Below are 23922 nucleotides of genomic sequence, written 5' to 3'. Positions count from 1 at the left end.
GGCTGGGAGGTGGGTTTCCAGGGATAAACCAGATCTGAGTACCGTTCCCGGTAAATTTTGAACTGGAACTGGGGATAAACTGGAGCTGGGGAGTGTTCCCGGGATAAACTGGAGCTGGGGAGTGTTCCCGGATAAACTGGAGCTGGGGAGTGTTCCCAGGATAAACTGGAGCTGGGGAGTGTTCCCAGGATAAACTGGAGCTGGGGAGTGTTCCCGGGATAAAATGCGGCTCTGGAGTTTTCCCAGCATTAACTGCAGGTGGGGATATTTCCCTTGATAAACCATAACTGGGGTGTGTTCCTGGGATAAACTGGAGCTGGGGAGTGTTCCTGTGATAAACCAGAGTTGGGAAGTATTCCTGGGATAAACCAGAATTGTGGAGATTTCCCTTGATTAACCAGAGCTGTGGAGATTTTCCGGGATAAAGTGGAGTTTAATGTCTCCAAAACTAAAAAGCTGATTGCTGACTTCAGGAAAGGAAAGCAAGAGGTTTACAATCCAGCGATCATTGGGGGATCAGAGGAGGAGAGTGTGAGTAAATTTAGGCTGTTGGGAGTCACTATCTTGGAGGATCTTTCCTGGACCCGACGCACCAACAGCATTGTGAAGATAGCACAAGAGAGCCTCTGCTTCCTCCGGAGTTTGTGGAATGTGGAAACAGAAACCCGGGCAAATTTCTACAGGGGTAGGGAGGAAGGTTCACTGACTGGCTGCATCATGGTCTGGGTTGGGGGCACCAATACCCCCTGAGTTTAAAGCCCTGGAAAAGGTAGTGGACACAGCCCAGGATATCACAGGCAAAACCCAATTGGGTGTATCTACACCAGTGATTCTCAACCTTTATCTTTCCACTCACATGCCACTTTAGCTAATCCCTACGCCATCAGTGCTCTGTGATTAGTAAGGGATTGCTTAAGGTGGTATGTGAATGGAAAGAAAACGTTTGAAAACCACTGCTTTAATCATCCCTCATTGACTCATTCTGTGCACACTTTCCGAACTCCAAAGGAAATGGGCCAATTACAACTTTTCTCCAGCAAAATATTACAGAAACAATTGGGTCCAGAGCATTGATTCTCATCCTTCCCTTCCCACCCACACACCACCTTTAGTAATCCCTTACTAATCACAGAGCACCGATGGACTAGGGATGACTTAAAGAGGGATGTGAGTGGAAAGAAAAAGGTTGAGAATGACTGATCTACAGGGAACACTGCCATTGGAAAGAGGTATAAAAATAAGGGCAATTAGAGAGGGAAGAGTCATCTTTGGTTTAACTAAGGAAATAAAGGAAAGTATAACATTAAAAGCTCATGTGGACCAAGACGCCAAGTTGTGGGAAACTGAAGGCAACGAAGGACAACAAAACTGAAAATAAGGAAAGGGAAAAAGGATTATGAAGGTAAATTAGCACACAATATTAAAAAAAAGCAAAAAATTTTATAAATATATAAAACGGAAGAGGATGATGAGTCAACATGGGTCACTTGGAAGATGAGAAAGGGTGATTGATATTGAGTAATGAGGAAATGGCTGAGGCATTGAACAGATATTTTGTGTCAGTCTTCACGGTGGAAGACACGTCCAGTATGGCAAGGAGTGGTGAAAGGGATGTGAAGGGGAGGCCTGAAAAAAATAATTGTTACACAAGAGATATTGATGAGCAAACTAATGGGACTGAAAGTGTGTGGTGATACGAATATGTAACTGCTGATGGGGAGTGGCCCGTCACCCACCGGTGACTTGTTCCTTGGAAATTCCTCCCCTTGAGGCTCTGGAATGAAGGTCGACCTCCCTCTCCCTGTCCTCAGTTGAGCACTTGGAATCGGACCAGCTACAAAGTGTAATAAAGCCTATCGTTCCTCACTCCATGGCTTTGGAGTTATGGATAGAAAGTATACTTTAAATTTTCCGCATGGGATGTACAAACTGCTGCGATCCAACATGCTAGACCCACAGACTCCCGGAGCCCCAGAACTGTATGAACAGTGCATCGAGTGCTTCACAGACTTCCTGGAAGCTTCTGAGGATCTCATGGACTCTGATGAGAACAAACACAGGTTACTGCGATCAGGGGTTGCACGACGCACTCCACCACCATGACTGAGCTCTGTAACCTCTACAGATCACGGGTAAATGAAATCTACTTGGTACCTCCTGGCCTCGAGAAAACAGAAACCCGGTAAGTCTCTGGATGATTTATTTCAGGCCCTGCATGATCTGGGGCAAGAATGCAGGGGCAATATCCCTGCCCTGGTACTGGCGGACCAGTATGTGGAAGAACTGATCCGGGACACCTGTGTGGCTCGGGTGAGGTCTGATTACATCCACCTGCGACTGCTAGAGGAAGACAGACTGCCTTTGCAGAGAGCCCTCCAGCTTACTAAGAATCTAGATTTAGCCCACCGCAATGCTGAATCCATCTCTGCCGGCAATGGGCTCTCCATATGTGGGCCACGGGCACAGCCATTTTAGGACACATCGTCACAGACCGCCTCCATACAGGGAGGCCCCACCGCCACTGCCACAGCCAAGCACCCAAAGTGCTACTTCTGCGGCAAGCTGAAGCACCCCTGGTGACACTGCCCGGCAAGAAAAGCCACCCGCTCAGGATGCGGGAAGAAAGGACACTGAGAGAGTATGTAAGTTGAAGCCTTCCCTACCGAGCAGCGGCACGTGCACCCCTGGGGGTCAGCCATCGAACCCAACTTCACTTCCTCCCGCAATGACAATGTCACTCTGGCCTCGAACAGCTCAACCGCGTGCGTGACCTGGGGGTCGCCAACTTACCTGACTCCACTTCTGCCATCGTGGACGACATCACTTCCGCCATCTTCATCCACCTCTCCTGGTGTGACAAACATGGGGGCTGCCATCTTACCGAACCAGCTCCTCCTCCACAGTGACGGTGACTCGGTACCGTCGTCCATCATCTTGGATCAGGGAAACCCTCACCCGATCACCCACTCGATGATGGAGATCGAGGTAAATGGGGAAACTAACTGTCTTTTTTTTCAAATTTTATTTTAAAGAATTTTTTTATAAACAAAATACAATCAAGTCACATCAAGATATTCTGGATACATAAAGAAAAATCCTCCCCACCCACCCAACCCTTCAGCCAACTCCCTTAAGGGGAGCCAAATACTAAAACAAAACAGAATATATAACATATAGAAAATATTTCAAAGTATTTTCAACTTCATATATGCCAAATAAGAGGACCACATATTAATAAAGAAGGAATAATTATCATACAAGTTGCATGTAATTTTTTTCCCAATGGAATACAAGCTCTTAATTCATTATGCCAATTAACTAAATTAATTTCCACATTATCTTTCCAAGTACTGGCTACACATTGTCATGCTACAGATAACGCTAAACTTACAAATGCAATTTGAAATTTATCCAACCCCAATAATTTCAAATAAACCATATGGCCCAACAAAAAAAATCGATGGGTCTAATCATTCTGTCATATTGTCTGAGCTAATGGTTCGATAGCCAGTGCAAACGAGGCTGGTGATAATGCCGAGTTGACCGTGTTAATTTAAATGGTAAAGAAATTTGACCATTTGTCAGCATCCTAGCAATTGGGTTTTTATATAAAGCTTTAACCCAACCAATAAAATAACGGCCAAAGTTAAACTTCTCTAACACCTTAAATAAAAAATTCCATTTAACCTTATGAAAAGCTTTTTCCGTATCCATTGGGTGGTTGGGTTGCTGTCTAGATGCATTGACCAATGTGATAAATCTAAGAATGTTATCAGACGCATTTCTATTCTTAATAAAACTGTTTGATCTATATGTATCAACTGAGGTAAATATTTAGCAAGCCTATCCATTAATACTTTCACCATAATTTTATAATCTACATTTAGTAATGAAATAGGTCTATATGAAGATGCTTTCAATGGATCCCTATCTTTCTTTAAAATCACAGTAATTATAGCACTTGAACAAGATTCCAGTGTCGTGAGATGGCGTAGAGGGAAGATGTAGTTCCACCTTCCCCCAGTTAGACTTATAAATACCCAGTTTTCAAATTTGCAAAAGTGGTTAAAAATAGTATTTATAGACTTTGGAATGGTGGAGGATTGAAATGGCTACAAGTGTGAAGAAATCAAAAGCTCAATTGCAAAAGAAATTACCTTATAAAAGTGTTGAAGAATTGAGGCCTATCTATCAAGTTGAAGCCACGGAATTGTCGATTGGAGCTCCCAAGCCTCAGAGGAGTCTTGCTTGGCTAAGTATTACACCAGCGCCGATCGTGCATCCGCAAGATGACGCCGGTTCAGTGATGAGCTCGGCCGGGCCTGACTTGTGCACTCGTGATTCTGGGCACGCAGGCGGATTGGCTAAGCGAGGACAGACCTGCGAGCCCGCAGCATTGCTTGGTGGTCCGGGGGTGCGCAGTATAGCGTCAGAGGATGCATCTGTGTGGTCGGTGACTTTGCTGGGCATACACAGTGCGTCACGGGTCCGTGAGTTGGTGGGAAAGGTGTGGGCTGTGGGGGAGCCTGAAAGATGGCGGGCTGACGAGGTCAGCATGCCGTTGGCGGGTGTCCAGACCTGCAGCCGCACTGGAAGAGGAGCTACTGTATTAGGGGAGGAAGAGAGCTCACCATTACTGGAACTAACACAAGAAGAAATGGGGACTGAGACCAGAGAAGGTAGGCCTCAAGGGGAAGTGATGGAACCTGGACTGGATTCTGTGTTTACAATATTGGAAGGGATTCCTCATCAAATGGAAAACATGTCAATGCAGATGTCTATTCAGATAAACCAAAGATTTATGGAAGTGAAATCTAAAATGAATAATATGTGTGAAGAGATGATTTCTATGAAGAAAGTTATGACTGTAGTTAAAAGTGATGTTAGTAGATATATAAAAACAGTAAATACTGTACAGGATAACTAAAAAAAATTGAAAAAGCTTTTTTCGAATATAAGAATCAAGTAGAGCGTAATAGAAAAAAAATGGAAAAAGCGGAAGACTCTTGTTGATTGGGGGATTCAGAAGAAGGAATTATTGAAGAGTGATTCATTAGAAAATCAAAGTCGAAGGAACAATGTAAAAATAGTAGGTCTTTCAGAAGATATGGAAGGTTCAGATCCGGTAAAATTTTTAAAGAAATGGATTCCTGAGGTACTGGGCAAGGAATTTTTTTTCAGATGGTCTAGAGTTGGATCGAGCGCACAGAGCATTGAGGAAAAAAACATTTCCAGGTCAACCACCGCGAGCAGTTTTGATTTGTTGTTTGAAATATCAAAATAGAAAAATGATATTACGAGTTGCGGTGCAGAAGGCGCGGCAAAGTCAGACTCCAATGATGGTTCAAAATAACAGTGTTTTTCTATGCAGATTTGAGTCAAGAAATTATTAGAAGGCGCCGAGAATTTAATTCAGCTAAAGAAGTGTTGTGGCGAAAGGGTTATAAATTTGCCTTTCGTTACCCGGCTGTACTTAAAGTTTTTACAGAAATTTTCAGTCTCAATCCTTTGAAAATGATCACGATGCATTAATTTTTGCTAATTCGTTGCAAGGTTTGTGAGGAAATGGTCGGTTGCCATTATTATCACCTAAAAGGAGGGTGGGTAGTGGCAGCTACACTGCTCCTGCAATAACACTCAGAACCAGATGGGTTGAGCTCAGTGAGCAGATTAGTTTATTGCATGCTGCTGGGCTGCATTTATACTCCCAGCCCGGACCTGGCTGAGAGCCGCACTGGAGGGCGATGACATCACGTGGTCCCCAAGTGGGGGTTTCTGAGCCCCAAGCTGGAAGGAAGGAAAACCCCCGATGGCGCCATTTTGGCCGGCTGCCCCACTGCGTGGCTTACAAGCGGGGCTGGTTCGCCTGCCTTGTGGTGAGCTGCCACACAGCACACCCCCAGAACCATCACCAATGTCCTTTTTTGCTGGGCGGCCTCGCTGCTTGGGCTGGGCAACTACCATGGGTTCAGTGGGAACAAGGTGTGTTGGCTTCAGCCTCTCCATGCCTGTATGACCCTGTATGGGCCCTCGTACGGTCGCTGCAGAGGTGCCACGGTCGGGCCCCACTGAACAAAAATGAATTCTGCGGAAGGCAGAACATGAGTTGGGTGGGTGCCTTGCCTGGGCAGCGGTGGGGGTTCGAAGGAGTCCAAGCGGGCCCTGAGGTGAGAAAGTAATTCATGCGGCGACCGCTGGGGATTGTGAGGTGCATTGACAAACTCTCCAGGTAGTGCCAGCGGCACACCGTATACCAGCTCAGCTGATTACGCCTGCAGATCTTCCTTGGGAGTGGAGCAGATGCTCAGGTGCACCCAAGGCAGTTCGTCCATCCAGTCGGGACTGGTGAGGCGGGCCATGAGTGCTGACTTAAGGTGGCGGTGCAGACGTTCGACCAGTCCATTGGTCTGTGGGTGGTAGGCCATGGTGCAGTGTAGCTGTATCCCCAACCTGTTGGCGAGCTGTGCCCAGAGTGCAGATGTGAACTGGGCGCCTCGATCGCTGGTAAGGTGAGCCGGGACACCGAACCGGGCAACCCAACCATGCAAAAGGGCTCGGGAGCAGGAGTCGGTGGAGGCGTCTGGCTTCGGGATCACCTCGGGCCAGCGAGTGGTGCGGTCCATCACCGTAAACCGGTAACGGTTGTCCCATGAAACGGGTAAGGGCCCAACAATGTCCACTTGAATGTGGCTGAACCATTCCTGGGCATGCTCGAACTCCTGTACGGGCGCTCTGGTGTGCCTGTGCACCTTGGACATCAGGCAATGGGTGCATGTTCTGGCCCCGCCTGTGATCTGTTTCCGCAGCCCATGCCATACGAACTGTTCTGCCACCATCTAGACCATGGACCTGATGGACGGATGTGAAAGGTCATGGATGTGACGGAAGACCTGCCTGCGCCACTGCTGGGGAACCACAGGCCGCGGGGTGCCCAAGGATGGTGCCTTCACCGCTCAGAGTTAGGAGGTCTCGGAAATGCAGGTCGGTGATGGAGATCTTGAAGGCCCTTGTCTCCTCATCAGCTTCCTGGTCCCGGGCGAGCTGGTCCAAGTCGAGGCCGGGTGTCAGTGCACAGATGGCTGGGTGCAAGAGTGCATCAGCAACCACGTTGTCCTTCCCCGCCTTGTGCTGAATGTCGGTTGTAAACTCCAACATGAAGGAGAGGTAACACTGCTGGTGGGCCGACCAGGGATTCTTTGCCATCGCAAGTACCTGGGTGAGGGGTTTGTGGTCTGTGAAAATGGTAAAAGTCCTCCCCTCCAAAAACTAGCGGAAATGCCGCATTTCGAATGCGGTGCAGGCTTCTGGGTTCCAAGCGAGCGTCTTGTGCTTGGCTGCAATGAGGGCAAACAGCGGCTGCATGATGCACATAGGTCCTGGGATGAAGCGGTTGTAAAAGTTGACCATACCCGCAAACTCCTACAGCCCCGGGTGTGGGAACTCCCTGATAGCGGCGACCTTCGCAGCGGCGGGTGTGGCTCCTTTGGTCATGATGTTAAGGCCCAGGAACTGCATGGACTCTTTCCCAAACTGGCACTTGGCTGGGTTGATGGTGAGGCTGAAGTCGGCCAGCTGGGAGAAGAGGATGCGCAGGTGGGCCTTGTGTTGCACCCGGTCCTTGCTGGTGACAAGGATGTCATCTAAATAAATAAAGACAAAATCCAAGTCCCTGCCCACAGAGTCCACGAGGTGCTGGAATATCTGAGCAGCGTTCTTGTGCCCGAATGGCATGAGCAGGAATTTGAACAAACCAAAAGGGGAGATGATGGCCGTCTTGTGTATGTCCTCCGGGTGCATTGGGATCTGGTGATATCCGCACACCAGGTCAACGTTGAAGAAGACCCTTGCGCTGTGCAGGTTGGCCATAAAGTCCTGGATGTGAGGGTTGGGGTAACGGTCAGGAATGGTTGCCTCGTTGAGCCGTCGATAGTCTCCGCAGGGATGCCAGTCACCAGAGGCTTTCTAGACCAGGTGGAGGGGTGAGGCCCATGGGCTGTCAGACTGCCGAATGATCTCCAGCTCCAACAGGTGTGAAAACTCCTCCTTCGCTACCTGGAGCTTGACAGGTGGGAGTCGGCATGCCTTGGTGTGAACCGGTGGGCCGTGGGTGGGGATGTGGTGGAACACCCCGTGGTGCGGCGAGGCAGTGGAGAACTGTGGCTTGAGGAGGGTCGGAAACTCATCCAGGATCTGCTGGAAATTGTCTCTGGGCATGCTGATCTGCGTCTAAAGCAACAGCCACTGTTGGTATCTTATTTCCTTGAACTGCATGGATTAAATTAATGAACTTACAGACATTGCCCTTTGTTCATCTTTTAATAATTTTTGGTCGGCCAATCTGTTTGCTAATAATTTTGCTATTATCTTATAATCTCTCCAAGAAAAGTGCAGAGAACAAAACAAAGGACTCTACATCACCTTTGTTGACCTCACCAAAGCCTTCGACACCGTAAGCAGGAAAGGGCTTTGGCAAATACTAGAGTGCCTCGGATGCCCGCCAGAGTTCCTCAACATGGTTATCCAACTGCACGAAAACCAATAAGGTCAGGTCAGATACAGCAATGAGCTCTCTGAACCCTTCTCCATTAACAATGGCGTGAAGCAAGGCTGCGTTCTCGCACCAACCGACTTTTCAATCTTCTTCAGCATGATGCTGAAACAAGCCATGAAAGACCTCAACAATGAAGTCGCTGTTTACATCCGGTACTGCACGGATGGCAGTCTCTTCAATCTGAGGCACCTGCAAGCTCATACCAAGACACAAGAGCAACTTGTCCGTGAACTACTCTTTGCAGACGATGCCGCTTTAGTTGCCCATTCAGAGCCAGCTCTTTAGCGCTTGACGTCCTGTTTTGCGGAAACTGCCAAAATGTTTGGCCTGGAAGTCAGCCTGAAGAAAACTGAGGTCCTCCATCAGCCAGCTCCCCACCATGACTACCAGCCCCCCCACATCTCCATCGGGCACACAAAACTCAAAACGGTCAATCAGTTTACCTATCTTGGCTGCACCATTTCATCAGATGCAAGGATCGACAACGAGATAGACAACGGACTCACCAAGGCAAATAGCGCCTTTGGAAGACTACACAAAAGAGTCTGGAAAAACAACCAACTGAAAAACCTCACAAAGATTAGTGTATACAGAGCTGTTGTCATACCCACACTCCTGTTCGGCTCCGAATCATGGGTCCTCTACCGGCATCACCTACGGCTCCTAGAGCACTTCCACCAGCGTTGTCTCCACTCCATCCTCAACATTCATTGGAGCGACTTCACCCCTGTAGAGCTCGTCGAAAGAACCAAAGACTTGTTGATCCAAACCAAGGCTTTTATTAGCAAAAGTCCGGAGCTCTTCACAGGTGGCCGACCAGTCCGGAATGATCCGACCTGGCTAGGGACACAACCCTTTAAGGCCCAGACAATAGGAGTGGCTTAGCTCTCAGCCAATCGCTGTAAGCACAGTCTAGGTACAGTAACTATATACACTATGTACATTGGTGATAGACCTGTACTATCACATTCACCCCTTCTTGGAGAATTGACCCTGGAAAAAAAAACAAAAACGAGGGAGAGAATGAAAGGAAGGGGTAGGTCAAGGACTGTAGCGGTCAGGGGGTCTGACCATCCGGCGTGACCGCCGTGGTGCCGGGATTGGGGTCACTGGAGTGGTGTTGCCAGCGGGCTCGTCGGGAGCGACTGCTCCGTCGCTCAATTCCCCAGTCGTTTTGTCGGCAGGGTGGCCCGGGTCATTGGGATGCTGTTGGTCCTTCTGTTGCGGCACGGGGCCTGGAGAAGGAGTTGGGGGGTTTGCTGGGTCTACCGCGTCCTGAGCTAGGTCCCGCACCGAAACAGTGTCCTCCCGCCCGTCTGGGAACTCCACGTATGCGTAATGTGGGTTCGCGTGGAGTAGAGTCACTCGGTCGACCAAGGGGTCGTTCTTTGAGTGCCGGATGTGGCGTCGCAAAAGGACGGGGCCAGGGTCGGTGAGCCATGCCGGTACAGTGGTTCCCGATTCGGATTTCCTCGGGAAAAGGAACATCCTTTCGTGGGGGGTGGCATTTGTTGCAGTACATAGGAGGGAGCGGATGGAGTGTAAAGCACTAGTGAGAACGTCCTGCCAGTGAGAGGTCGGGAGACCTTTAGACCGGAGAGCCAGTGTAACCGCTCTCCATATGGTGGCATTCTCCCTCTCGACCTGGCCATTACCGCGTGGGTTATAGCTCGTGGTCCTGCTTGAAGCAATACCACACTCCAGAAGGTACTGTTGCAGCTCTGCACTCATGAATGAGGACCCCCTATCACTGTGGATGGAATTGGGGTACCCGAAGATGGTGAAAATACTGTGAAGGGCCTGTATCACTGAGGTGGCAGTGGTGGATGGGCAGGCTACAGCGAATGGGAAGCGGGAGTACTCGTCGATGGCCGTAAGGATGTAGGTAATACGGTTGGTCGACGGTAGGGGCCCCTTAAAGTCTACACTAAGACGCTCGAAGGGGCGGGTGGCTTTGATAACGTGGGAGTTATCCGGACGGAAGAAATGGGGCTTGCATTCAGCGCACACCGAACAGGCTCGGGTCATGGAGCGGATCTCCTCGACTGTGTAGGGTAAGTTGCGCGCCTTGACAAAGTGAGCAAACCTAGTGACCCCTGGATGACAGAGCGCCTCATGGAGTTTCCGTAGTCTGTCCATCTGTATGCTGGTGCACGTCCCCCTGGAGAGCGCGTCAGGCGGGTCGTTGAGCTTACCAAGCCGGTACAGGATGTCATAGTTAAAGGTGGAGAGTTCATTTCTCCATCTGGCGATTTTGTCGTTTTTTATCTTACCACGCTGGGTGTTGCTGAACATGAAGGAGACCGCGCGTTGATCAGTCAACAGTGTAAAGCGCCTCCCAGCGAGGTAATGTCTCCAACGACGCACCGCTTCAACTATGGCCTGGGCCTCCTTCTCGATCGAGGAGTGTCTACTCTCCGGACCCTGGAGGGTTCTGGAGAAGAAGGCTACAGGCCGACCGGCCTGGTTCAAGGTGGCTGCCAGGGCGAAGTCGGATGCATCGCTCTCGACTTGAAACGGGACAGACTCATCGATCGCATGCAGCGTCGCAGCAGCGATGTCAGATTTGATTCGATCGAAAGCCGCTGTGGCTTCGGTCGAGAGGGGAAAAGAGGTGGTCTTGATAAGAGGACGCGCCTTGTCGGCGTAGTTTGGAACCCATTGGGCGTAATACGAGAAAAGGCCCAGGCAACGTTTGAGAGCTTTCTGGGTATGTGGGGGGGGGGGTAAGTCCATTAGGGGACGCATTGGTGATAGACCTGTACTATCACAACCCCTAACATTGAAGTACTCAAGATGGCAGAGGCCGACAGCATCGAACCCACGCTGCTGAAGATCCAACTGCGCTGGGTAGGTCACGTCTCCAGAATGGAAGACTATCGCCTTCCCAAGATCGTGTTATATGGTGAGCTCTCCACTGGTCACCGTGACAGAGGTGCACCAAAGAAGAGGTACAAGGAATGCCTAAAGAAATCTCTTGGTGCCTGCTACATTGACCACCGCCAGTGGGCTGATATCGCTTCAAACCGTGCATCTTGGTGCCTCACAGTTCGGCGGGCAGCAACCTCCTTTGAAGAAGACTGCAGAGTCCACCTCATTGACAAAAGACAAAGGAGGAAAAACCCAACACCAACCAACCAATTTTCCCTTGCAACCGCTGCAACCATGTCTGCCTGTCCCGCATCGGACTTGTCAGCCACAAATGAGCCTGCAGCTGACGTGGACATTACCCCTCCATAAATCTTCATCTGTGAAGCCAAGCCAAAGAAGAAGAATCTTATAATCTGAATTAAGTAGAGATTTTGGTCCATATGATGCTGGTGTTAGTGGATCTTTCCCCGTCTTTGGTATTACTGTAATTATTGCTGTTTTACATGAATCTGGCAAGTGTTGTGTTTCTTCTATCTGGTTCATTACTTCCAGGAGAGGAGGAATTGATAACTCTTTAAATGTTTTATAGAATTCTATTGGGAATCCATTCTCTCCAGGTGTTTTATTGTTCGGCAGCTTTTTTAATATATCCTGTATTTCCTCTATTTCAAATGGTTTTATCAATTTGTTTTGCTCCTTGCAATTTTGGCAGTTCAATTTTAGCTAAAAACTCATCTATTTTGTCTTTCCACTCGTTCTCAGTTCGGTATAATTGTTCATAAAATTCCTTAAAGTTTCCCTTGATCTCTGTTGGGTTATATGTAATTTGTTTGTCCTTTTTCCTTGATGCCAATACAGTTCTTTTAGTTTGTTCTATTTTAAGTTCCCAGGCTAATATTTTATGTGTTTTTCTCCTTGCTCGTAATACTTTTGCTTTATTTTCATTGTTTTTTTCCACCTTGTACATTTGTAATGTTTCATATTTTATTTTTTTGTCTGCCAATTCTCTTCTTTTTGTTGTAACTTCCCTTGTTGCTAGTTCCTTTTCTGTACTTACTATCTCCCTTTCCAACTGTTCTATTTCCCGAATGTAGTCCTTTTTTTTATCTTAGTTACATAACTTATTATCTGCCCTCTAATGAAGGCTTTCATTGCATCCCATAATATAAATTTGTCTTTCACTGATTCCGTATTTATTTCAAAGTACATTTTAATTTGGCGCTCAATAAATTCTCTAAATTTCTGCCTTTTAAGTAGCATGGAGTTTAATCTCCATCTATATGTTCTTGGTGGGATGTCCTCCAGTTCTATTGCTAATAACAAGGGTGAGTGATCAGATAACAATCTAGCTTTATATTCAGTTTTCGTAACTCTTGAATATGGGCCAATAACAAAAACATATCAATCCTTGACTGTATTTTATGCCTACTCGAATAATATGAGTACTCCTTCTCCCTTGGGTGCTGCTTCCTCCATATATCCATAAGTTTCATTTGTTGCATTGATTTAACCATAAATTTGGCCACTTTATTCTTTTTGCTAGTCTTTTGTCCAGTTTTATCCAAATTTGGGCCCAAATTAAGGTTAAAATCCCCTCCTATCAATATATTCTCCTGCCTATATACAATCTTCAAAAAAATATCTTGCATAAACTTTTGATCCTCTTCATTAGATGCATATATATTGATCAAATTCCAAAATTCTGAATATATCTGACACTTTATCATTGCATACGTCCTTGGTGGATCTATTATTTCCTCCTCTATTTTGATTGGTACATTTTTATTGATTAATATAGCTACACCTCTGGCTTTTGAATTATATGATGCTGCCATTACGTGCCCTACCCAGTCTCTCCTTAATTTATTATGTTCCACTTCCGTTAGATGCATTTCCTGCACAAATGCTATATCTATTTATTTATTTTTTCAGTAAATTTAATAGCCTCTTCCTTTTGATTTGGTTATGTATTCCATTAATGTTTATAGTCATATAGTTCAACGTGATCATCTCATACTCTGTTTACACCTCATTTCCGCTTCCTCATGCCCACCTTTCCCCTTTTTCCCATTTTCATCTCTCGGTTTTCCCTTTTTGAACTCAATGTATGACAACACTTCTAAAACATAAAATACTTCAACAACTCCCACATCTAAAATTCCCTTAACCCCAAGTGTCCCCCCCTCTCTGAGTTTCCCCTTGTCCCTTTCCAGGCAACCAAAACTCCTCACTCCATTTGGATTGTGAACCCGCTCGCAAGCGTCAACTGTTCTTCTCTCCCACCCAACTCCCTCCAGAAAAGACTTTTATCTTCACGTTTAACAAAGTTCACCCTCCTTTTTTCCTATTTTTTTCTTCCCTTTTCTTCCCTTTTCTTTCCCTTCTCTAGTTCTTATTATACATTATTTTTACATCTTTATATGTAGTTTGTCATCGTTCTTCGTTCTTGTTACATCTCTTCATCTCTCCTTCTGTCCTGCAGGTGTTCTGCAAATTCTCTTGCTTTCTCCAGATCCGAGAACAGTCTGTTTGGCTCCCCCGGGATAATTATATAAGCTGGATATCTCAACATAAATTTATAGCCTTTTTCTATAGGATCGATTTTGCTGTGTTACGGCCATTTCTCGTTCATCCACATTTTCTAATCTTTTCCCTATTTCTGTCATGTTGACCTCTATTCTACTCACTTTTCTTCTGTACTTTTCATTTTTCTTTTCATTTCACTAAATTCTAATGTCAACCATTCTTTGAATGCTTTCATTTGTTCTTGAAAATTATTTTTATCTATATTCTGTCAATCTATTTTACCTTCTATTCCTCTGTGCAGAGCTTGGTCTTCTTCTTCTGTGTCTGCTCTTGGGTTTGTGTCTTCTTCCCTTCCTTGTATCTGTGTCTTTTCTGACTTTCTTGCTGAGCTGCTTGCCTCAGTTTGCTGGGTGTTTTTTTGCATAGCTTTTTGCTGTTGGTCCTCTTCTTCTGGGCTTCCTGTTGCTGTTTTTCTTTCTTATCACTCCCTTTCCTGTCGCTTTCCTCTTCTTCCAGCTGAGAGCCCTGCTGGCGGGCATCTCTCAGCTTGTCGCGCTGTGTAAGTTCACTCCTCAGCTGGGCCCCCCTCCCGTTGGTGTTTTCTTTTTCCTTAGTGTGCGCATTGCGCATGCGCAGTTGCACATTTCTGTTTGCCTCAGAGAGCCATTTTTGCAGTCCAGTGGTCGGGAGGTCACTACTCTGCGGGGTCGCCACCAACCTTGAGGAGTGGGCTCCTCTCTCCAGGACAGCTCCCTGCCTCTTCATGCAGGTAAGGCCTTCTCCTTTCTCTTCCAGCATCTCTTCTTCTTTTTTTCCCATTGTTTTTTGCTTTTTCCATCTTGGGTGCCATTTTTCTCCACACCTTTATCTTTTATTTGTTGTGTTTTGTGTTTCTTGAACTTTGTTTTTTCCTTCACTTTATTTCTTCTTTTCTGGAGAGGGCTGGTATTCTCTTACTGGCCACTACTCCATCACGTGACTCTTCCTGGCGTGCTGATCATGGCCATCTGCGGTTTCTCCGAGCGGGAGGCATCAAGGCAAATGGCCTGGAAGGTATGGACGTCCACCAGGCGCCTACCTCGAATGTCCACCGGAAGCCTGTGTGCGAGGAGTCTGCACCCAGGATGGCAGTCGGGAGGGATGAGTTGGTGAACCTCCAAGCAAAATTCCATTGGCTGATCTGGAAGTGGACTATCTTGTCTCCATACGTCCGGATTGCCATTGCGTTGGCCGCACAGAGGGGAGGTTCACGAGGTCGGTTCCTGGATTTGATAGCCATGGCCGGGATGACGCTGATCTGGGCTCCAGTGTCAATGAGGAATCGCAGGCCGCTGACTGAGTCCCGCAAGTAGAGAAGGCTGTGTCCTTGGCCAGCTGCTGCAGCCATTAACAGCGGTCAGCCTGGTCGTTTCACTGCTGACGACACTTCCGGGCCTTGGCTCACCAGCGCTGGTGGTAAAAGCAGAGGCCTGAAGCGGATGCTGCAGCCTTGGTTATGCTCTTGGGGGCCCCTGCAGGAGCCGGGTGCTCTACCGCAGCACTAGGGGTGGGCTTGGTGTGGTCTTGCCCATGCCCCATAACCTGCTGAACCACTGAGCCTTCCAAGAATCATGTGAGCCATAGCTCTTGGACCTTCTGGGTGACCTTCCTCAGGTCAGTGAAGCTCTCCTGAACCAGCAGCGGGCAGATGTCCCTGGGTATATGTTCGAGGAAGATGCGCTTGAAAAGTGGGAAGTTGGTGTGTTCACCCATGAGTGTGAGCATCTCGTCCATTAGTTCCATCAGGGACCTGTCCCCCAGGGCGTTGAGGTGCAGCATCCGAGTGGCATGCTGGTGTCTGGATAGTCCGAGGAACTCAGTAAGCACTCGCTTGATGGTCTCATTCTTGTCCTCGGCGGGTGGGTGCTGAACAAGGTGCAGCACATGTCTGGCGGTGACCTGGTCCAGGGCAGCGACCACATGGTAGAATTTGGTCGCATCGGATGAAATCTGGTGGAGGTGAAACTGGGCGTCCGCATGGCCAAACCAGATCTCTGGGTCCTGAACCCAGAATTCAGGCAGTTTTATGGCTATAGCGCTGATCCCAGGCTCGCTCATGATGGGTTCAAAGATGTTTGAACCAGTCGGGGTCACCAATTGTAGCGGCGGCTACACTGCTCCTGCAATAACACACACAACCAGAAGGGTTGAGCTCAGTGAGCAGACTAGTTTATTGCAGGTTGCTGGGCTGCGCTTATACTCCCAGCCCAGACCTGGCTGAGAACCGCGCTGGAGGGCGCTGACGTCACCCGGGCATCACGTGTTCCCCAAGCGTGGGTTTCTGAGCCCCAAGCTGGAAGAAAGGGAAACCCTCGACTGCACCATTTTGGCTGGCTGCCCCGCCACATGGCTTACAACCAGGGCCGGTCCGCTTGCCTTGTGGTGAGCCGCCACAGGTGAATGGAAATGGGAATGGAAAGAATGGGAAACATGGAAAGAAGGTTGAATTGACGCAAAGTCTTCTTGAGATTGAAGATCCGGAACAATCACTGGGATTGGAATCACTGGGTTGACTATGTCTGAATAATTGCATTGTGAAAGTCTGATTGGGGGGATGGATGACACTGAGACCTGATAGTCACTAGTGAGTTTTACCACACCCAGATTTTTAGGGAGTTACTATTTTTTAGTAGTTTACTGAGGGGAAGTTTATTTATTTTTTTTGCTTTTGCGATATTTTTATATAGGGAGAGGGTTTAGAATATTTAGAGGATTAGAAAGGGGAGTTATATTTTATAGTAGAGTTTTTACTGAAATGTCTAATTTGAACTTTGCAACTTTTAATGTACAGGGATTGAATAAACATATTAAGCGTAAATGGGTATTGGCTTGTATAAGAAAAATGAAAAAGTCAACATTGCTTTTTTGCAAGAGACACATTTGACTGAAAAAGAACATATGAAATTGAAGAGAGAATGTGTTGTACATGTATTTTCTTCTTCCTTCAATTCTAAGGCGAGAGGTGTAGCGATCTTAATTCGTAAGAAATCACCGTTTGAATGAGAATCCTTTGAAGGTAATGTAGGGAGGGTTTTGAGGTTGAATTCTAAAATTTTTGCTGTATCATGGACTTTGTTAAATATCTACGCACCTAATGTGGATGACGAAAGGTTTATGTCGTAGGCTTTTTTCTTGTTAAATCAAGCCAAGGAAAATATTTTGGTTGGGGGAGGTTTTAACTGTGTTTTAGATCCTTTGTTGGATAGATCTCCGAAAAGCATAAGGAAATCAAAGGTGGCAGTACAAATAGGGGCTTTGATGAAAGATTTGAATTTAATTGATATTTGCAGGAGAGTAAACCCTACAGAGAAAGATTTCTCTTTTCATTCATTGAGACATGATTCATTTTCTAGAATAGATTTTTTTTTTGGTATCAGCACATTTACAAGGTAGAGGACTTCAAACCAATGATAAAAGCCGGGTTATATTGGATCATTCTATGTTTTTTTTTCTTGTGCACGTCCGGAAGTGAGGCAATTGTTTTATAGATGGGGAAACGAATTGTCTGTTCGACAGTGAAACACTGAAAGCTTCATTCACCCAAACACTGCTCACAAACTCTCCCTGCCAACAAGCGGCATGATATCAATGGCCACAAAGGACCAATCTGCTGAGATCTGTGGGTATTGCACTGCATCATTAACAGTGCAGGGTGAACAATATGACAATGTCCATTTACTCTTCATGCCTCAGCTCTGCGCATCAATCATTCTAGGGCTGGACCTCCAGAGTCAGTTCAGGAGTGTCACAATTGCACTTGGGAGGCCCCAACCGCCCATCATTATACACAATCCCCAGCTCATGGACCCCTCCCGGAGCCAGCCCCCGCCTGCGGTCTCTTGACCCTCCACATAACCCCACCATCGCTGCTTGAGAACCTGAGCCCAGACTGTAAGCCCAAAGCCACTAAGAGCAGACGCTACAGCGCTGAGGACGGGGCATTCATAAAGTCCGAGCTGCAGTGACTCCTGGCGGAGGGGGTCATAGTGCACAGCTCCAGTCCGTGGAGAGCCCAAGTCAGGGGCGGAAGTAAACCCCATATGGTGATCGACTACAGCCAAATGATCAACCCCTTCATGCAGCTGGGGGTACGCTTACTCCCTTCTCCAGATCACCGTATGGTCAGTATAGGGTGTTCTCTACCATTGATGAAGATGGCATACCATAAACTCCCCCTTTGCCCAGGAGACCACCACTATACCACCAGTAGATGGCAGGCTCTTCTATTTCCTTCAGGGACCCTTTGGAGTTACCAATGGTGTCTCTCTATTTCAGAGGGAAATGGATGGTGGACAAGCACAAACTGACGGCCACATTCCCCTACCTACATAATGTCACCATCTGTGGCATTGTGTGTTTAGCACAATTTGTCTGGCTCTCCTCAGATGTGTCGTGGCACATGGTGTCATTGCCCCCAACCCCGACCGCCTGCATCCCCTCATGGAACTCCCAATCCCCCACAACCTCAAGGCACTAAAAAGGTGCCTTGGGTTCTTCTCCTATTACATCCAATGGGGCCCAACTATGTTGATAAAGCCGACACCCTTATAAAATCCACAACCTTCCCCTTATCACCAGAAGCCCGGGCAGCCTTCACCCAGATCAAGGGAGACATCGCCAAAGCCACGCTGCATACCGTGGACGAATCCATCCCATTTCAGGTGGAAAGTGATTCCTCAGACTTCTCTCAACCAGGCAGGCATTTTTTTTCCTGAACCCTTCACGGTCCTGAGACACGATACTCCTCTGTTGAGAAGGAGGCACGGGCCATCCTTGTGGCGGTATGCCACTGGCGTCATTACCTGGCCGGGATGAGATTTACCCTACTAACTGACCAACAAGATGTTGCTTTCGTGTTCAATACCAAACTGTGGGGTAAGATCAAAAATGACAAAATCCTGAGGTGGAGAATTGAGCTCTCTCTCCACCTACAACAACGACATCCTATACGGCCCAGGCAAGCTCAATGATCCCCAGATGTCCTATTCTGGGGGACGTGCACCGGTTCGCATATTGGCCACCTTCAGTTCCTGCATAACGACCTTTGCCACTCCAGATTCATGAGATTGTTCTACCTAGTGAAAGCCTGGAACCTTCCCTACTCCACTGAGGATGTCAGGTTGATGACCAGACACTGTTGAGTCTGTGTGGAATGGAAACCACAGTTCTTCTGGCCTGACAGTCGCACCTCATAAAGGTCACACGCCCCTTTGAACGACTCGGCATCACTTTCAAGGGCCCCTGCCCTCATCCAACAGAAAGTCATTGATGAGTACTCCAGGTTTCCTTTCACCATCCCTTGTCCCGACATGACCTCAGCCACCATCATAAAGGCGTTCCATGGCATATTTACCTTCTTTGGGTACCCGAATTGCATCCACAGTGATCAAGGGCAGTGACAAACGGCGGCAGTACCTGTTGGCTAGAGGAATTGGCATTAGTAGGATGACTGGGTCAACGGCCAGTTAGAGAGAGAAAATGCCAGAGTTTGGAAAGTTGTCCTCCTAGCTCTCAAATGCAAAGGCCTGGCAGTGTCCCATTGACAGGACGTCCTGCTGGAAGCACTCCGCACCATCCGATCTCTGCTATACACTGCTACCAATGCAACCCCATGTTTTCCTTCCTCAGAAAGTTGGCAACCGGAACCACACCGTCACTGCAATCCTGGGACCTGTCCTACTGCTGAAACATAAATCCGACCCGATGGCCGAATTGCAACTCTTGCTCGCCGACCCTCAGTATGCCTCCGTGGCATACCTGGACGGCCATGAGGACCCGTCTGGGACCTGTCATGTGTCAAAGACCCCTTGCCCACCACCACCTCCACCAACCATCGTTGGTACCTTCCCCCATACTGCCCCCATCAGGGACGGTGCAGGTTAGCAACCCACCACAACATATACCCCAGACCCTGCTCCAGCTGCTCTGACCACTACGACTGCCCCTACCTCCTATGGAGCCAGCCCTCCCTCTCCAGCCTCAAGACACATGACTGGCAATAGAGCCAACCATTGTATCAAAGGAGACTGTTGACACAGTTTTTACCAAATTTCCTCTTGAATTTGTATAATTAAATATTTCTCCCATCATAATTTTGATTTGTATAAATCTTTTTCCTTGTAGTTTCTTGTAATTTTATATCCATATTAGAGTTTTTAAATTTCATATTAATGTTATTTTAATTTTATTTAATTTTAATTTTATATACATATTAGAATTTTTAAATTTTGAGTGCATCTGTTATTACACCTTCAAATTGGCTGTGTCAACAGCGCGTTACAAATACAATTAATGCTAGATATCAAATGGTTAAATATAATTTTCAACATTGATTATATTATATAAATTAAATGGGCTTAATTTTAATTATTCAGATAAGTATTTTCAATGTACTGTGACGGAGTATTTTGAGGTGGTTTTGGAGGAATTGTTAGAGCAGGTTGCACACACACATTTTAAAACACACAATATTTGCAGGACTTTTGCAGAATGCTTTTTGCAGGAGGCAACAAAGTATTGACAGCAGCTTTCCTGGGAGAGCATGTGATCTTTGCCCACAGAGCCGGAAGAGTTTTGCTCTCAGAGAGGGGAGGGAGTGAAACAGAGAGAAAATCAGCTCCAGATGGAAAAGCTGGCAAACTTTGGAAGGCTGCCTGATCAAAGGAGAAAACTGGCTGTGTGGAAGGTGACCTGAAAGAAAGAGGATCATCTGGAGAACCCTGAAGAGGGAAAGTTTCATCAGCAAGACTGATTAAATAAGAATCAGGTGCAGATGTCCTGGAACAAAAGGAATCTCTCTATGAAAACCAGCAAGAACCCTCCTGAGTGGTAACCATTTGCCTATTAAACACCAAAGACTGGTGAACTTTGTTCATGCTAACTTCTGTGCACAGTACAAGAATTGCCTGCAACCAGTGAGGCTGGATTGTGATCCAAAGAACTTTTCTAATCTTAAATACACATTATACACACCTGTGCTTAGTATTAGAGGGGGGATTAACTAGGTTTGGTAGGTTAAATAACATTAAAGTTTAATTTTGTTTTCTTGTTCAATTATAATTACAAACTACTTTTGTTTAAGTACTGCTTTGTGTTGTGGCGCACATCTATTGCTGCTGGGTTTTGGGGTCCTTTTGGTCCATAACAGTACCAAGAAAACAGGGACTTTTTTACATTTGGGATGGTCCTGCAAGAAAGTGGAACGATTTTGGAATGATTTGAGTGTATTGTTAGGACAAATTATGAAGATAAAAATACAAAAAGATCCCAGAATATTTTTTACTTGGGAATATATATGAAAAAGATATAAAACTGAAATTGGATAAATATCAAGAAATAATTTTATATATAGCAATAGCGACTGCAAAGAAAGGTAAAGCAGGTACATAGAAAACTGAGAGTATGGTTCAACTAGATAAATGGCAGATTGAAATGCAAAACTGTATACCTTTAGAAAAAAATTATATATTTTCAGAAATCAAATTTAAAACTTTTATAAAATTTGGAAACCATATATGGATTTTATGAATAAAATTCCATCCACTTTTTCCATCTTACCCACCCAGTTAGAATATTCATTGATTACTTTGTATATTTTCTATCTTCCTTTTCTTTTTTTTCTTTTAGTGGAGAGGGGAGTTGGGGAGAAAAATAATTTTTTGGTATTATTTTGTAGACTTCCAATAATTACTGTATTAGTGAATCTTTTTTTGTACCAACTGATAAATAATTTTTTTAAAAAACGAATGGTCACCGGCCCAGACCCAGATCACCTGCGACCACTCCGCGAGCTTCCCCTCCCACACAGCTTCAAGGCCCTGAAGAGGCCTTGGGTTCTTTTCCTATTATGCTCAATGAGTCCCCAACTATGCGGTCAAGGCCTGCTCCCTCATCAAATCCGCGTCCTTCCTCCTGGCGGTGGAGGCCTGTGCTGCCTTCAACCGCATTAAGGCAGACATCGCCAAGGTTGCAATGCATGCTGTGGACGAATTCACCCCATTTCAGGTCGAAGGCGATGCGTCAGATTGCGCCCTGGCAGCCACTTTAATCAAGCAGGCAGGCCAGCAGCTTTCTCCCTGCAGGCCCCCGAGATTCGACATTCCTCAGTCAAGAAAGAGGCCCAAGCCATTGTCGAGGCTGCGGGACACTAGCACCATTACCTGGCCGGTAAAAGATTCACGCTGCTGACTGATCAATGCGCAGATGTGTTCAAGTTTAATAATCAGCAGTGGGGTAAAATCAAAACCGATAAAATACTGTGGTGGAGAATAGAATTATCCACCTATAATTATAACATTCTGTACCGGCTGTGGAAATTTAATGAGCCGCCAGACGCCCTGTCGCACGGGACATGTGCCAGCGCACAGATTGGCTGACTGCCAAACCTCCACAACGATTTCTGTCACCCCAGAGTCACCAGGTTTTTTGATTTTGTCAAAGCATGCAAACTGCCGTACTCCATCGACGAGATCAGGTCTGTGACAAAGAACTGCCAGGTCTGCGCTGAGTGCAAGCCGCACTTCTACCGGTCAGACAGGGCACAATTAATTAAAGCCACCCGTCCCCTTTGAGTGACTTTAAAGGACCCCTACCCTCCACTGACTGTAATTGATGAATATTCCCACTTTCCATTTGCCATCCGCTGCTCAGACATGACCGCTGTCACAGTCATCAAGGTCCTGCACGTCCTCTTCACTGTTTGCCTTCCCCATTTATAGCCACAGTGACCAGTGGCCTTTATGAGTGATGAGCTGCGGCAGTACTTGTTGGCCAGAGGTACTGCCACGACCACCAGTTACAACTCCTGGGGTAACAGGCAAGTGGAGAGGGAGAATACTACAGTCTGGAAGACAGTCCTCCTGGCCTTGTGGTCCAAGGGCCTCCCAGTCTCCCGCTGGGAGGAGGTTCTCTCGGAGGCTCTCCACTCTATAATGTCCCTGCTGTCACTGCCGCTAACACACCACATGAACGCATGTTTTCCTACCCCAGGAAATCTGTGACAAAGACCACACCACCAGCATGGCTGACGTCCTGAGGCCCGTCCTGCTCCAGAAACGTGAGGAACCATAAGTCTGACTCATTGGTATAAGGGTCCACCTCCTCCATGCCAACCCCCAATATGCCTACGTGACATATCTGGACAGACACAAGGACATTGTTTCTGTCAGGGATTTGGCTCCCTCAGGGGCCCTGGAGACTACTCCTAATCACCCCACACCCTCCTCACCAGTGAACACACATAATGCACCCAATGCCTCAGCCCTGAGGGAGGGTACACCAGGCTCATCGGCACCTACCCACCAGCATACTGGTGCTCGGGACCATCCAGGATCCCGGCGCTGCACCGCAGCCACAACTAGTGCTACGATGGCCCCAACAAATGACCCGACCACCCAAAAGACTGAATTTGTGACTGTTGCATTGTAACTTTGAAAGTTTCATTTCACCCTGCTGGACTCTTTTTACAAACAAGGGGGGGGGGGGGTGGGATGTGATAAACCACTGTTGCGTTTAATTATCTGGTAAAACACACTTATTGGCCAATTGTACCTGTGGTCACTCCCCACAGGCTCCTGAATAAAGGAAACTATTCCACACCCCCCTCCTCAGTGCAGGACAGACGAATTGTAGGGATGTGCCTTTATTCTTAAGTGAGTAAAAGTCTGTTGGTTTCTCAACAAGTCTTTCGAGTAATTGATGATACATCACTGTGACTATAGCAGAAGCCCCACTTGCACCAATACTCCTCCCAAACACTCCTTCCCAGTGAAGCAACTCTTCACTGGTGAATCTACAGGGCTCGTCTACTGCGCCCGGGGCTCCCATTGTGGTCTCCTCTACATTGGAGAGACGGCGCAGGCTGGGAGATTGCTACACTGAGCACCTTTACTCTGCATCATTTACTGGGATTTCTCAGTGGGCACACATTTCAATTC

Source organism: Narcine bancroftii, chromosome 2, assembly GCF_036971445.1.
Source record: "Narcine bancroftii isolate sNarBan1 chromosome 2, sNarBan1.hap1, whole genome shotgun sequence".
NCBI classification, from domain to species: Eukaryota; Metazoa; Chordata; class Chondrichthyes; order Torpediniformes; family Narcinidae; genus Narcine; species Narcine bancroftii.
Note: the sequence above shows the minus strand (reverse complement) of the source record.